This window comes from Dendrobates tinctorius, unplaced genomic scaffold (genome assembly GCF_039654945.1).
Source record: "Dendrobates tinctorius isolate UK_male_01 unplaced genomic scaffold, ASM3965494v1 ptg000011l, whole genome shotgun sequence".
Taxonomy (NCBI): Eukaryota; Metazoa; Chordata; class Amphibia; order Anura; family Dendrobatidae; genus Dendrobates; species Dendrobates tinctorius.
The window spans coordinates 14,473,335-14,490,082 of record NW_027361679.1 but is presented as its reverse complement, the minus strand read 5'-3'; the positions used below and the strand labels follow the sequence as shown (position 1 = coordinate 14,490,082).

General features: G+C 39.0%; 1 protein-coding gene across 14 annotated transcripts in view; it reads left to right on the top strand.

The window, feature by feature from the left end:
* Nucleotides 1-16,748, top strand: part of BMPR1B (bone morphogenetic protein receptor type 1B) — a 708,903-nt gene that overhangs the window by 345,317 nt on the left and 346,838 nt on the right. For 4 of the 14 annotated variants that reach the window (XM_073589890.1, XM_073589880.1, XM_073589854.1 and 1 more), the window contains one exon: nucleotides 9,661-9,773. The exons of 9 other annotated variants lie outside the window; for them this stretch is intronic. The gene's annotated coding sequence lies outside the window, so the exon portion shown is untranslated. Of the gene's footprint in view, nucleotides 1-2,427; nucleotides 2,450-9,660; nucleotides 9,774-16,748 lie in introns of those variants that run through there. One more of the 14 variants, XM_073589899.1, reaches the window with a different exon arrangement.

Sequence of the window (16,748 nt, the reverse complement as noted above, 5' to 3'; positions counted from 1 at the left end):
CCGTCATTGTGATTTTTGTCTTATAAAACAATGGTACATATGAAAATCAACAGCTTTGTGACTTTCCGTATGGAAAAGCCACTAATTGCCCGGAAAATGGAGCGAGTGAGAAATAAAAGGCTTTTATTAACGTGAGGTTACTGCAATATATCTCTAATCAACCAATTCTGTCATACTGCGTGACTATTCAGTTATAGCACTTGCCTATATCCAACTTCAATCTTTGACATATTATTTACAGACTGAGACTATTAGTCTAGCACTCACATTTTCAATATGCTTCTGCATCGAAAGCAACACATCCAATCAAATTAGGCCTTTTTCTATCCCAAGGTGGAATGAGCTGTGCGCTCTGACCTCCTATCCCTATACTGTAAACAGGCTCGGACTGGCCCATAGGGTAACATGGGAATCCCCCAGTGGGGCCCTGTGCAGATCTGGGCCCCCAATCCCACTGTATGGGCAGTGCTTGGCATAATTCACTTGATTCACTTTGTACAGAAAAAAGCAGCACGTCATCATTCATTAACCAAATTACCCAGTTTATTATTATATTGCAATATAGGTACATTTGTGAACAAGGGTACTGTAATAATTGTATGTATGTGAAAAGTGGGCCCCCTCAAAGTCAGTCACTGGTGCGCCCTTGGAACCTCAGTCCGACACTGACTGTAAATGTAAATTTTACTCACTGTACCGTACCCCCTATACTTATGCTGCTTGTTATAGCCACTATGATTGCCTCATCTAGACCATGTGATCTGTAAGGTATTTTGATGGAGCCAGCCACTCCTAACGCCATTAGCCCACTTACAATGGGCAAAGAGCATCAAAACTGGATCATGAAGCAATCAAAAAAGGTGACCTGGTCTGAACAATCATGTTATCTTTTACATTATGTATTTGTGCATCACTTACCTGTAAAAAAAAAAAAAAAAAAATTACACCAAGATACACTATTAGAAGAAGGCAAAACATTGGCAGTAGTATGCTGCTTTGGGCAATTTTATTCAAGGATACATTGTGTCCTGGATTTATGTGCTCATGTGGCTGTTGCATTAAAAAGTGACACCGACCTAAATATTATTGCAGTCCTTTACTACAACTCTATCCTTTAATATCATTGACCTCTTTTAGCAGGATAATGTGTTTGAAGGACTATCGGTCATGCTGCTGACAGTTTTGGCAATCAGTGTAATGGCCACTGACGTTCCCGAGACAGATGATATCACGGGAGGTAGCAATTTTAGACTGCTGACCCTTTTGTTTTGAAATGATGAGATGTCTGGAAGTCGCGCTCAGTAGAGTGAGATCTCCTGTGTATGGGAGAGACAGCTGAGATAGCTGCCTGCCAAACCATTGCTTGGTGGATAACTATCCTAAAGTGCTTGGGGAGGTTTAGGCTCCAAATTCCTTAGGGTATGTGCACATGTTCAGTATTAGGCAGCGCTTTGGAGCGCAGAACATGTCCGCTGCGGGCAAAGTGCTGCCAGCTTTTGAATGCCGGTAATTCCACATGTGTTTATTGAACCATGCGGAATCACAGCATCCAATACATTGTACGGGTGACAGTTACTGTATCTTGCCCAGACTGAGCATCTCCGCAAGATAAATAGGCATGCTGCAGTCTGGAATGACACGCCGCATGTCCGTCTCTGCAGGGAAGCTGCGGGTGCCGGTGCACGCATAGTGGACATAGGATTTCTTGAAATCCCATCCACTATGCTGTAACATCTACAAGTTACCCCTACAAGTTACAGAACTTGAAAGATCTGCGTCTAACATCTTGGAACCAAATACTACAAGACACCATCTGAGATCTTGCAGAATAAATGAGTTGCAGAAGTTTTGGTTTCACAAGAGGTACATGAAGTGCTCTGCATAAATGAGTACACCCTCATTGAAAACTAAGGATTTTAATCAATATTTCACCGAACACAAGAACAATTTCCAAAATTTTGACAAGAGTGAGTTTCATCGAACATTTTTTAAGCCATAAGATGCAAGTAATGACTTTTACTGCAAAATTTTCAGTTTTACTGAAATTAGTTAATGCAAATATGAACACACCCATTTCAAAAACAACTTAATTTAATATTTTGTGTGATTGTCATGATTTTTAAGAACAGCACCAAGTCGTATAGGCATGGAATGAACAAGTTGGAGACATATTTCAATATGTATCTTTTTCAATTCTTCAAGGACAATAAATGCTGGTTGAAGATTGATGTTCATCTTGTCTCTTCAGAAATAGGTGTTTGATTGAGTTCAGATAAGGAGACATTCTTGGCTACTAAAATCACTTTCACCCTGTTCTTCAAAAATACAAGTGACTTTACATGTGTCATGTTGGAAAAGTGCATGTCTGTCAAGAGCATGGAGTGATGAAGTTTTGATGCCATCAATGAAAGTCCCCGACAAAAGCAGCTTTTGATACCATCAATGAAATGTAAGTTCCCGACAGAAGCCTTCATGCTTCCCCACATAAGAATGCTGCAACCACCATGTTTAACTATAGACACTATGCATTTTTTTTTACTCCTCACCTTTTTTTCACAATACAGTTTTGAAGCCATCAGTCCCAAAAGCATTTATATTATTATTTGTATTAGTCTCATCACTCCAGACTATAGAATCTAGAGCAAATTGTAGATGGCCTTTTTTTGTGCATGGGCTTTAGAAGAGGCTTCATTAGTGGACGACACCCATGCATGCTATTCTTCTGCAGTGTACGCAGTATTGTGTCACGGGAAGAACTCGCCATGGTTTGGCTTTCTACTTCTTTAGCTAACTGCAATGAACCTGCATAGTGATTTTCTTTAACCCTTCTCATCAGCAGACACTCCTGTTTAGGCAGTAACTTCAGTGGTCAGCCTGGACGTTTCTGTGAGATTGATTCCATTCCATATTTGTTACATTTTTGGATTACTTTTGCTACAGTTTTCTGACTGAGAAGTAAAGGTTTGCTGATTGTCTTGTTGCCTTCATGTTTCTTGTGTAAAGAAATTATTTTCTTTCTCGGGTCTTATGACATTTCTCTTCCATGTGGTGCCATTGCTGGCAACATGAAATGGAAAGAAGTTTTCTGTGTCAAATAATGGCATTTTATAGTCACCAGTCTGCTGGGCACCTGTTTAATGAATAATTAGTTTTAACTATGGTTGAATTTTTAATTAGAATTTTGTAGTGTAAACTTTACCTGTTATTGGGATGTACTCATTTTAGCAACATGGTCTTAAATTAGTTTGTTGGGAAAATTACTTTCTTGGCTGTGCAAAATAGCAAATCTATTTGCAATCAAAGGCACACATTTGTGGGAATATTTTTTAGTATGGTATCGCATAGAAAATGCTGATTCTGAAAGTAGACTAAAGGTTTTTTTGACAAATTGGCCCGGGTGTACTCATTCATCCTGAGTACTGTACATAGCATTAGTCAGGTAGTTTTAATATTATGGCAATTGTATTTATGCTGTATATATTGTGTGTAAATAGACTCTCTATACGTGCATTGTCCACTACCTTTATATTTTGTGAATATCTTTTCTGTTTAAACAATAGTTTGTTTTCCATGGAAAATCCCCTGACACACTTTCCTTTACTATTGGTATCAGTGAAACATGGAGACGGTATGTTGCATATTTATGCCAGCTTGAACATGCCAGCCTCACTCTTTGTTACAGTCTAGTCTGCAGTTGTTTGTAAATCATGAAACTAGGTAACCAAATTCAGTATAATTATTATGAGGTGGAAGTTAGCAGTCATCGGCTTTTTCAGTGTTCTGTAACCTGTGCCATAGCTTTTCTTATCCATCAGAGACACGTTAAGACAAGATGCGGCACCATTTCCAGCTTGATTAGTTTTTCCCATTTTATCCAAATATATAAACTGTGTATATAAACGAGGAAATTGACCATTAATTTTCCAAAGTTATGTTCTTAAAAATGTTCTCTGCGTGTTCTTTTTTTTGTAATATACCATTCTTATGATTGTCAATAAATGGACAATTAGGCGCAGTAACACAAAGCTTTGAACAATTGCTTTTCCATTGGGTTTGCCAAAAACTGTCAATAAATATTGTATGCAAAAGTGCTCTACGCTGTAAGATTTTCCACCACCTAGCACCATCTGCCCACATGCCTCATATAAAAAAATGTAGCTGTCTTTTGGCAAAATAATAAGTATTTAAGGCTTCTAACAATAGTAAAAATGAAAAATGTTCTGTATTAAATGCAGACCACGCAAGGGTGTATGTGTTAGAAAACTATTTTTATGAGAACACTTATTAACTTACAAATCCTATTTTAGTTATATAAGACAGTTTGTTTTCAGATTTGCTAACTATGCTATAGATGTGTGAAGCAAACTATTCACTACTTTTCAGGACAAACTATTAAACACTCCTTCCTCCTGCTGACCTATTTTTTCAAGCGTCAAAAATTCCATTTTAATATATTCCTTAATAAAGGCCTGTTCCCTTTTCCATAACAAGTTGGCTCTTCAACTTATCTCACAGCATCTCTGTACACAGCCGTGATACCATCTTTGGCTTTTCTCATTAGACAAAAGGGCGGATTGCCCGAATGAGTCAGTGAGCTCCAAACATATCACATATGGCATGGAAACAGTATTACACCCAGGTAACATATGGTGATAAATATATTTAGCTTTCTTGGCAATCTGTCCTGTACAGCTCTTTTCCTGCTAACAAAAACTTGGGAACCATCACATACATGCGCTGAATAACTGACTTCAAACATTGTTTTTATAGGTATATGAAAATTATAAAAAAATTGCGGTGAGTGTATTTATACCAGGAAATGTCCCTTTAGTATTTTATCAAACTTAGCATACTATATCTTGTAAAAAAAAAAGCTCCAACAAAACTATGTTCCATTGTAAAATATTTGAAGAGAATCTATCATCATGAAAACAAGCCTTGACTTATTATAATAATGTGTGGGCAGAAAAATTCCAACTCCGTAATTATCTCTGAACTTACTTTAACTCACAAATTTGTCCATTTCATTTAAATGCATCCCCCCCCAGACTCTTACCTTTAAAAATCAATATAGCAGGATTTCTACAGTTGTGCTCAAAAGTTTACAAACCCTGGCAGAATTTTTGCTTTCTTGGCCTTTTTTTCAGAGAATATGAATGATAACACAAAACCTTTTTCTCCACTCATGGTTAGTGATTGGGTGAAGCCATTTATTGTCAAACTACTGTGTTTTCTCTTTTTAAATTATGACAACCCAAAACATCCAAATGACCCTGATCAAAAGTTCACATACCCTGGTGATTTTGGCCTGATAACATGCACAGAAGTTGACACAAATGGGTTTGCATGGCTACTAAAGGTAACATCCTCACCTGTGACCTGTTTGCTTGTAATCAGTGTGTGTGCATAAAAGCTGAGTGAGTTTCTCGGATCCAGACAGACTCTTGCATCTTTCATCCAGCCACTGACATTTCTGAATTGTGAGTCATGGGGAAAGCAAAAGACTAGTCAACAGATCTACGGGAAAAGGTAGTTAAACTGTATAAAACAGGAAAGGGATACAAAAAGATATCCAAGGAATTGATAATGCCAGTCAGCAGTGTTCAAACTGTGATTAACAAATGGAAAATCATGGGCTCTGTAGAAAAAAAAAAGTCAAGTAGATCAACAAAAAATTTTTCCACGACTGCCAGGAAAATTGTTAGGGATGCAAAGAAAAACCCACAAATAACAAAAATAACATCAGCTGAAATACTAGACTCTCTGAAAAGTAGCTGTGTGGCTGTTTCAAGATGTGCAATAAGAAGGCACTTGAAGAAAAATGGGCTGCATGGTCAAGTCGCCAGAATTTAGCCGATACTGTGCAAATGCCACAAAGTATCTTTCTTTTTTAGCACACTTTCCTTACTGTATGTAATTTGCACTCTACTCTGGCCTCGAGTCCTTTAGGAGAAACATGAAGCGCTCAACAGGCTTACAGGCAGCATAGGTCCCAGTTGCCCTTGTCTAGTCTGTGGTTAGAACTATCTCAGCTCACGCAGGATCCACTAGGAACTCTAGAGTCCGGATCTCAAGTCTGTACAGGAACCGGCAGGTTCAGTTGCATTTTTCAGTATGTTACCTATTTTCCCTATTGAGTTGCTACACTATTATAACAGCCTCATTAGTATATAGTGCATGGGCTTTTCTGGTTTATGGTCATGGGTGAAAGTGAGTTAAGGGATAAGGAACACAAGCTTTACTTTCTTTTTACTGAAGAGAGCACAAAATATACTGAGATCATCTGCTTTGGGAGGGTAAGACTGATTCTATACAGCATTTTAATGCTTTATTTGTTCTCAGATCTCTCACTATTTATGGTGGATTTATCAATTCACCTGTTTCACTGTTCTACATAGTTGATAGACTGGAGCAAGTTTGGAGAAGAGCTATCAGGACAATGAGCAGATTGCAAACTATGTTCTACAAGGAACAGTTAAATGATCTGGGAATGTTTAGCTTGCAAAAAGAAGGCTAATATGATAATTTATGGTGGCCTTCAAATATCTGAAGGGATGTCACAGTGTAGAAGGATCATCTTTATTTTCATTTGCATATGGAAACACAAGAATCAATGGAGTGTAACTAAAAGGGAGAAGCTAGAGATTAGATATTAGGAAAAACTTTTTGACAGCTAGGGTGATCAATGAGTGGAACAGGCTGCCATGATAGGTGGTGAGTTCTCCTTCAATGGAAGTCTTGAAACAGAGGCTGGACAGACATGTATACATGACTACTTCCAGCTTGAAGAATTAAGAAAGCAGCAGTGATAACCCTAATTTGTTAATCTACCAGTTTAGAGGAAATGGAGAGTGTAACCTCTTCCAACTTCAGTCACCTTCTCTTAAAGGGCCTGAACTTTTAAGAGACGTCCGAGCTTATTTTTTTAAATGAAAGAGGAAGTTACCAGTGTGAGCAGGTAGATCAGAAGAGCAGTCAGTCATATTACATGCCTCACACTGATAACTCACCCCTTCCTTTAAAATCTGCTGGCAGATTCTTATTGCGATCCATGTGCTGCCACCCATGGATCTTAGCAGCTCATTTACATATTAAGAAAAATGTGGATTTCTTGGGAATAAGACATTGGATCACAGATATCATGATATCATTTTATTTAACTTCCTATGACCTAAATGCTCACAGTTTGTTATTCCTACTGACAGATTCCCTTTAATATATATATTTCTTACCTATCTGTGATAGAGCACCCATAAAAGTGCCTGGGTCCCTCAGTTTTTTTGTTTTTTCCACAAACCAAAATGGTATGCTAGCTTGGATGCCTTAAGTATAGGGGTATTCTTCCACTCTTTCATAAAAGCATTGAAACCTGTGACACCTGATTGAGTACAGTTCCTAACTGGTAAGTAGTTTTCCTTTCCTGCATGGCCTTAAAGGCAACATGCAAAAGAATGAGGTGTTATCCATAGAGCAATAAGATATTTTAAATCTGATCAGCCAATGTAATAGTATAGCATTGTAAGATCAACCTAATTAGTCACTTTCTGGTTATAATGCGATATTTCTATCTACAATGTAATCTTTTAGGGATTTTCTTATTATGTTAACAACTCTTGGCTGCTAACCTCAGAAACAAAATATGTGTTGTGGTAACTATTTTATTTGGCTCTTTAGCAATAAATGCTAGAATAGCAAAGATCTGTACATTACTTGTGGTTACACCGTGTAAATTGAATTTGTCATGTAAGCAATGAATTGCGTATTTTGCAAAAATTGAATGAAAGGAAAATGAAGTAATTTATAATTGTTTTAAATTAGATTGCAGCAGATATTCATCCAATTCTGTACAATTGTCAGATTTACATTTGTAATGTATTTAAATCCAAGAAATGTATTCCATGCGGAAAAATAAAAAAAGATCTCTGATTTAAATCTAATCTCTATACGCTTTTCAGGGTTGGCCAATCTCCGGCATTGAAATCAATGGTCATCCACTGATTCCAGTAGCAACTATATGATGTAATGTATTGAGCCAATGCAAACATGCTCCTAAAGCGGAATAAGTGCTGATGATCCAGAACAGCATGAGTAATGCTCCTTGCACATTACCTTCTTGCCCATGTTCAGTGGTCTCGTCGGGAATTGTGTCCGAACCCCCCCACAATGTGAGTTTGGGGTGTCTGCGCCAATGGGGCCATAGACTATAAAGCTACCGACATTGTCAACATGTGCTCTGATATACATTATATTCGGGTGTATACGCCTACTGGAGGCGGACACTCAGATGCACATGATGCATGTCAGAGCACACATTGACTCTGTTGGCAGCATTATAGTCTATGGCCCCATCGGCGCATACGCCCAAATTCCTTTTGGCTGGGAAAGATCACAATGTGAAAGGACTCTTACCCATGTAAGCAGCTGCTCTTGAAGAATGGAAGGACTGTACTATGAAAAATGTTTTTTTACTTTATATTTTCTTTTGCATAGTTACATTAATTATGGTATATAACTATGCATTCACAGTCTAAATTTATAGATATAAACAAATCCTTTTTTTATTTTATTTGCTAATAAATGTATAACAGTTGAAATAATAAAATAATACTTAGTCATTTCCAGAATGCCAAAAGGCCGATGGAAGAGAGCTTACTCCTTAAATCTTTAAAAAAACATTCTTCAGATAATCAGTAGGAGCCACTTGCATCACTCATTATCCACTTATCCAACTCTTGGACATGTTCAGATGTTTTTATCTTTAAGAAACTTAAATTCAAGTTTTTATTTAAATGTTCTATCTTTTTACGGGAACAGTGCCACACTTATAGATGGGCTGTACATGGTAGTGCACTTAAGCCCTATTGAACTGAATGGCGCTTATATCCAAATAGTAGTCACAGCCCATGATCAAGGGTAGACTTTTTGCTAATCCTGGACTACCACTTTAATACATTAGCTCGTTTATGAAGAGGCGGCATGGGGCTGTTGATCGGACAGTTAAGTACACACACACTACAAATATCTTCATTGCAGACATCCTATACTCATGTGCTATATTTCCAGATGTTACAAGTATGCCGTATTCTCAGTACTGTAGACAGGTGTTTACAAGTGGGAATATTTGATTATTTTTCCAGATGGGTGTTGAGCTGTAGGGAACATTTAGGTGAAACTGAAAATCTTTTATGCCAGGGACAGATTTCTTTTTTTAACTTTCCTTTGTGATAGCAATAACTTTGGCATTGGTTATCTCCAACTATTTTTATTGCATAGAAATTTAAAGAGCCCACTAGAATCCATCATTTCCTTCCAGATGTGTAGGAAGGTATCTTACCTACTGTTAACCCCTTAGATAGACATCTGTTGGATGAGTAGCACACTGCTGCCCTCTTCAGCTTGATATGTGATAGGAGAAATAATATTCTCTGTCAGTTTTAGTACATTTACCCTTCTTATTTTTATATTTTCTTGTCTTTTCTTAACATTGTCTTGGGGGGGGGCTGGATTAATAAATACTATATATAGTCAATATAAAAATTAATTTCTACAACAACCTCTTTGACTCCCCAATTAGAATATGCAAAAGACTGTAAATATATTGTTTACTTATAAACCACCATGGATATTATACACCAAAAACTCTCCTTTACCTCTGCACAGAATGTCCTACTCTACTGGATAACCTTGAAGGTTTGTAGAAAGAAGAGGCCACAATAAATAAAACAATATATATGGAAAACCTTCTATAACCTGCAAGAGAACTTCATTTTGAGGTACAATTTGGTAACAAGACAAACCAAGCATTATATGAAAGCTGTGCTTAAGTGGTTTAAAATAGCTGTACAAATGGTCCACAAAGGAGATTAAGAAATATTGTACTATCCACATGAACTACGTTAATGCAATTGAGTTGTGCTGCATTTCTCTGTGAAGCGGTGGGCCAGAAGCTGCACCATGCAGAGGCCAAAAGTCCAAAGAGGCATTAAGCCCTTAACCCCAAAGCCTGTTTTTACCTTTCTGACCAGGCAAATTTTTACAATTCTGACCACGGTCACTTTACGAGTTCATAACTCTGGAATGCTTCAACGGATCCCACTGATTCTGAGATTGTTTTTTTGTGACATATTGTGCTTCATGATAGAGGTAACATTTTTTGATAATGTCTTGCGATTATTTGTGAAAAAATAGAAAATTTTGCTAATTTCAAACTTTAAATTTTTATGCCCTTTAATCAGAGAGTCATGTCACACAAAATAGTTAATAAATAACATTTCCCACATGTCTACTTTACATAAGCACAAGTTTTGAAACATAACTTTTTTTTGTTAGGAAGTTATAAGGGTTAAACGTTGACCAGCGATTTCTCATTTTTGCAACAAAATTTGCAACACCAATTTTTAAGGACCACCTCCCATTTGAAGTGACTTTGAGGGGCCTATATGACAAAAAATACCTAAAAGTGACACCATTCTAAATACTTCCCCCCCCCCCCTCAAGGTGCTCAAAACCACATTCAATAATTTTACTAACCCTTCAGGTGCTTTGCAGGAATTAATGGAATCATGGAAGGAAAAAATAAACATTTAACTGTCTTTCCCAAAAATTTTCATTTAGACCTAATTTTTTTTTTAACTTTCGCAAGGGTAATAGGAGAAATTGCTCCATACAATTTATTGTGCAATTTCTCCTGAACATGCTGATACCCCATATGTGGGAGAAAACCACTGTTTGGGCACACAGCAGGGCTCGGAAGGGAAGGAGCGCCATTTCACTTTTTGAATGTAAAATTTGCTGGCATAATTAGCGGATGCTATGTCATGTTTGGAGAGCCCCTGATGTGCCTAAGCAATGGAAAACCCCCATATATGACACCATTTTGTAAACTATGAAAAATGAGGATGAATGAACTCATGGAGATCATCATCCAAAACTGCGGAGACACCATCACATGTTTCTCAACGTAGTGATTCTAGAGCAATGCCCCCATCCCTTATGGGAAATATGTAAAAACATGCAAAACACAAGCCGCGGAGACACCATCACATGTTTCTCAACGCAAGCAATGACTAGCCAGGTCTTTCCCCGGGAAGGAACAACCACGGGAAGGGCAGTCTCCAATGAAGGAAACCACCTATGACAAAACATGGAATCCATCCACAGACAGCTGTTTCGGGGTATTCCTCCTCATCAGTGTGGAGTAGGAAACTGGCCAGTAGGAGCAATGACTAGAGCAATGCCTAGCAGCTGTCAGTGGATGGATACCATGTTTTGGCATAGGTGGTTTCCTTCATTGGAGACTGCCCTTCCCGTGGTTGTTCCTTCCCGGGGAAAGACCTGGCTAGTCATTGCTTGCGTTGCGAAACATGTGATGGTGTCTCCGCGGCTTGTGTTTTACCATTTTGGAAACTAGACCCTTTAGGGAACTTATCTAGATTTGTATTGAGCATCTTGAACCCACAGGTGCTTCACAGAAGTTTATAACTTTGAGCCGTACTAATAGCAAAATCACATTTTTCCCAGATAAATCGTTTATGGTTCCAAATTTTACATTTTCATAAGGGTAACAGGATAAATTGCTCCATACAATTTGTTGTGCAATTTATCTTGAGTTCACTGATACCCCATATGTGGTCAAATACTACTTTTGAGGCACAGTGCAAAGCTCAGAAGGGGAGGAACACCATATTACAGAGCAGATTTTGCTGCACTGGTTTGAGGGTGCCATGTTACATTGGCTGAGCTGCTGAAGTGCCAGAACACCAGAACTCCCCCATAAGAGACCCCAATTTACAAACTAAACCTCTCAATGAATTCATCTAGGGGTGCAGTGATCATATTGACCCCTTAGGTGTGTCAGAATTTTAGACCATTGGGCCGTGAAGAAAAGTTCATTTATATTTTTACCACCAAGATTGTGTGTTAGCAGCAAGTTTAACATTTTTGCACTGGGAAATGGGTTAAAATGGCATCAAAATTTATCCCACAATATCTGCTGAATAGAGAAATGCCTCATATGTGGATGTATAGTACTGCATAGCAATCATAGAATCATAGAACCGTAGCGTTGGAAGGGACCTCCTGGGCCATCTGGTCCAACCCCCTGCTCAAAGCAGGATTCGCTAAATCATCCCAGTCAGATGTCTGTCCAGCCTCTGTTTGAAGACTTCCATTGAAGGAGAACTCACCACTTCTCGTGGCAGCCTGTTCCACTCATTGATCACTCTAACTGTCAAAAAGTTTTTTCTAATATCTAATCTGTGTCTCCTCCCATTCAGTTTCATCCCATTGCTTCTAGTCTTTCCTTGTGCAAATGAGAATAAAGTTGATCCTTCTACAATGTGACAGCCCTTTAGATATTTGTAGACAGCTATTAAGTCTCCTCTCAGTCTTCTCTTTTGCAAACTAAACATTCCCAAATCCTGCAACCTTTCCTCATAAGACAGGGTTTGCAGACCGGTCACCATTCTGGTCGCTCTTTTCTGAACTTGCTCCAGTTTGTTGATGTCTTTTTTAAAATGTGGTGCCCAAAACTGAACACAATATTCCAGATGAGGTCTGACCAAAGAGGAGTAGAGGGAAATAATGACTTCACGTGATCTAGACTGTATGCTTCTGTTAATACATCCTAGAATTGCATTTGCCTTTTTTGCTGCTGCATCACACTGTTGACTCATATTCAGTCTGTGATCTATTAGTATACCCAAGTCTTTTTCACATGTGCTGTCACTTAGCCCTATTCCTCCCATTCTATATATGCTTTTTTCATTTTTGTTGCCCAGGTGTAGTACTTTGCATTTCTCCCTGTTAAAAACCATTCTGTTAGTTGCTGCCCACTTCTCCAGTTTATTTAAATCTTTTTGAATCCTCTCTCTCTCTTCTCTATACGCAGAGACTCGTGAAGGATGGAGCACTATTTGCTCCTGGAGCAGAGATTTTCCTAGAATAGTTTGTGGATTCCATATAAAGAACCCCTAAGTGCTAGAAAAGCAGAATCCACCCTCAAGTGACCCAATTTTGGAAATTATAACCCTTTGGGAATTTATCTAGAGGTGTAATGACTATTTTGACTCCAAGGTTATTTCCAGAAACAAGCAGCAGTGAATGTTGCTGAGTGAAAATTGCTAACTGCCGTTGTAGTGACCAGTATGTTATGCCCAGCCATTTGCTTCTGGAGATGTGTGCACCTGTAAGTCAGACGGGCTCCCATCGCTTCATAAATGCCAAACATGTGGCTGCTATATGTGGTTTAGACACACTGGGGCTCAGAAGGGAGGAAGGAATTTGGATTTGATGACGCAGAATTTACTTACCGGTAACTTATTTTTGAGCCTTTGTGCTACCAGTAAGATGGAAGCTCCCTATATTTATGCTAACAGATGACGGACCTGAGTAGGGACTTGCTTTTTTATGGATTGAGTTGAAGCTTTTATTGGGAACATTTTACATAACGTTTGGGATCACAGTTTTCCGGCACTCTTCGCTGAGCACTTACTTTGAGATTTCCATATAAATCTCTGAGTGACGTGACTCAAATGAAACCCCCAAGGGAGCTATTCATTATAATGAGGCAGCAGAGTTACTCTTGACTCTGTCTGGCCTCTGTTCAGTGGTGTCCTTCTCTTCAGAAGTGCACAAAACTGTGGCCAACGGCACTTCTATGCAATTCTAAAAAGATTAACACTGCCGGATCACAGGTCAGATGGCGTCCACAGTACCTTTAACTGCCTGATTATTGAGAATCTTCCATCAATGGTTCCGTCTGAATCATGTGTTTCAGAGATTTACACTGGAACCCCTGTGTAAGCTCTCAGTGCAGAGCGTAGATAAATATGCACCGAGCCTTAGGGTCCCGTTTCACTTAGCGACGTTCCAGCAATCCCGACAACGATACGACCTGGTAGGGATCGCTGGTGCGTTCCTAAATGATCGCTAGTAAGCTGCCAAACAGGCAGATCTCTACAGAGACGCAGCAACGATCCAGCGATCAAACACAGCGATGCGCGCTGGCCAGCAGGACGCCGATGACGAAAAAATGGCCCAGGACATTCCTACACGATCAGCGATATCCAGCAGGGGGGCCGGTCGCTGCTGTGTGTCGCATGTAGCAAGATCACAGGCGAGATCGCTGTTGCGTCACAAAATCGTTGACCCATTAACGATCTCGCTAGCGATTTCGCTTTGTGAGACGGGGCCTTTGCTGCGATCTTTGGGAGGTAGAATGTGAAAAAAATCAACAGCAGCAGGTGAAGAATTGGTTTTATTTATTTTTACGCCGTGCCTCGTGTGGTATAAATGATTAGGCTACCTTGTTCTTCGGGTTGGTGCCATTACAGCGATACCTGATTTATATCGGGTTGTTATGTGTGACTTCTGTCACACACTAAAAGACGCTTTTTATTGCAAAAGCTAGTTTTTGCATCACCATATTTTTCCATATTTTGGCCTGTACGATGAAACTTGTCAGGTCAGCACCGTACACTGCACTTAGACTCTGCGATTGGCCTCTGTGCAGAGCCCAGTCTCACTCAGACAAGGGAGTGGGCATTTTGCCATCTTGTGTCTAACACATCAGAGCGCCACCTTCTGTCTAATGGCATAAGCAGCCATGAGTCCAAGTAGGCCCCTTCATGTGACAGGGACTGTGGTGGCGGCCCCCTCTGCCTCCCATTAGTCTTTCAAAATCAGTATGATTTATTGGATATTGCCCTTACATTACTAGAGGTGTCTCATTCTTAAATTAATTCGGGACCATGAAACATGTATGTCAAGGACTAATGCGTAATCTAACCTGACTTTCGAGTATTGGCACTGATGCTATATCTCTGTCTAACATATGACACCTCTCATTTTTGTAAGGCTCCCGTGATGATACACATCCTTGTGCTGTCTCAGCAGTTCTGGCCAACATATACATTTGAGATTTATGTTTTCACAAACAGTGAACAGTGCCAAAATAACTTGGGGGAATTAAAAAACTGCAAGGTGTAAATGTAGACTGAAAAAACAAATTAACAGAATCAAGCTAATTTTCAAATTTCATGTTTGAAATATGAAATGCCTGTCGAACTAGTTGAGCATTCACATAAGAGACCTTTTGATGGATAAACGACTTCTGTAAATGTATTACAAAACTTTAGTGAACAGACAACTCCTTTTTTACTTGCATGAAATAAGTTATTCCCATGACTTTGCATGCAAATTACACTTTAAAGGGTTATTTTCAATTCTTTATTGCAAAATGGTTTAAAAATCCTTCAACGTTATTTACAAAGTGTTTTGAAAACTTGTTTTCAACATTTCATTTTGTTGTTTACTGCCCATTGCCGATGATATCTCTATCAGTGGTGGTGGGTCTCCTATACAAGTAGTGCAGCACTTATAATCTCGAGGCTATAGAGTTTGTAAGCTCTGTTCTGGTGCTGGGTGTATCTAGCCAGCTTCAATGCTCCTACAATCCTCTTATACTGTAGAGGGATGACTGCCTAATTGCAGTGATCAAGTTAGATCAATAATATTTAGCTGACCCTGTAGATGCTAAGACCTTTGCTGATCCTGTGAGCAGAGGGTCCATAGTCCCTTGTGTGAACTTTGGGGAAGTGATCATGTGCGACCACCATTATCATAGTCAGTAAGTAGAGTAGCGATTGCACATGCTCACCCTCACGCCATTCATGCAAAGGACTTTGAGATTCCTGTTCTTGTGAATTTGGGAGTCTCAGGAGTCCCCCACATTGATCATTCATATATCAAATATCCTGTTTTTATTCTCGCTTTACAATATAATATGCATCGCACAGAGTATTATGATGCAAATGGTAACATAAAGCAGATTAGATAACATTTTCAAAGTAGAATTTACCAAAAAATAGGCACAAATGCATTGATAAATGTGGTCCTAAGGTCTACACACACTATGGCAGATTTACTTAGCTAAATGTGGCAAAGTTCTGGCCTAATTCACAACAAAAAACGAAGTTACATGCCAATTGCCTCTTCAGAGAAAAAGAGGACTTGAACTCTATAGCGCCACCTGTTGGTAGTAGCGATCTACATCTCACAATCAACCCTTTAACGAGTCTTGTAATATGACTTAGGATAAAAGCCAAATCAGAATCTCAATTTGCAGACACGGTGTTTTGAGCTATTTGCTCTCGTCAGTGCAAAGTATGAGAACTGATTTGGCTAGGTGAGTCGACGCTATAGAGTTCAAGTCTTCTTTTTCTCTGAAGAGGCAATTTGCATATTATTTTCCCAGAGGAGCATTGCATGGTGAATAAACCTCCTTACCTTGACAAGCCAGAGCTGGTATGTCACTCTCCACAAGGAGAAACCTTACCCCTTAGACCTAAGTTACATGCTATAAACCACATACAATCATGGCCGAAAGTGTTGGTACCCTTGAAGTTGTTCCAGAAAATGCAGTATTTCTTCATTGGATTTTATGTGAAATGATGTCTAATTTGCCTTTTTTTTCTGGTTTTTTTTATGATGTTCCAATACACACAAAGGAAATAAACATATGTATAGCAAAACGTGTAATTGCAATAATTTTGTGGGAGAAATTCTTCATTTTCTGGAACAATTTCAAGGGTGCCAACACTTTCGCCCATGACTGCTTTTGGACACTTTAAGGAAACACTTAATGGAAAGGAATGAGGTCTATTTTGCGACATTGCTTGCCGAAAATGTGCCACATTGTCACCAAGGACGCTAATAGAATGTGTGACCATATCATCCAGCTGTCAGAG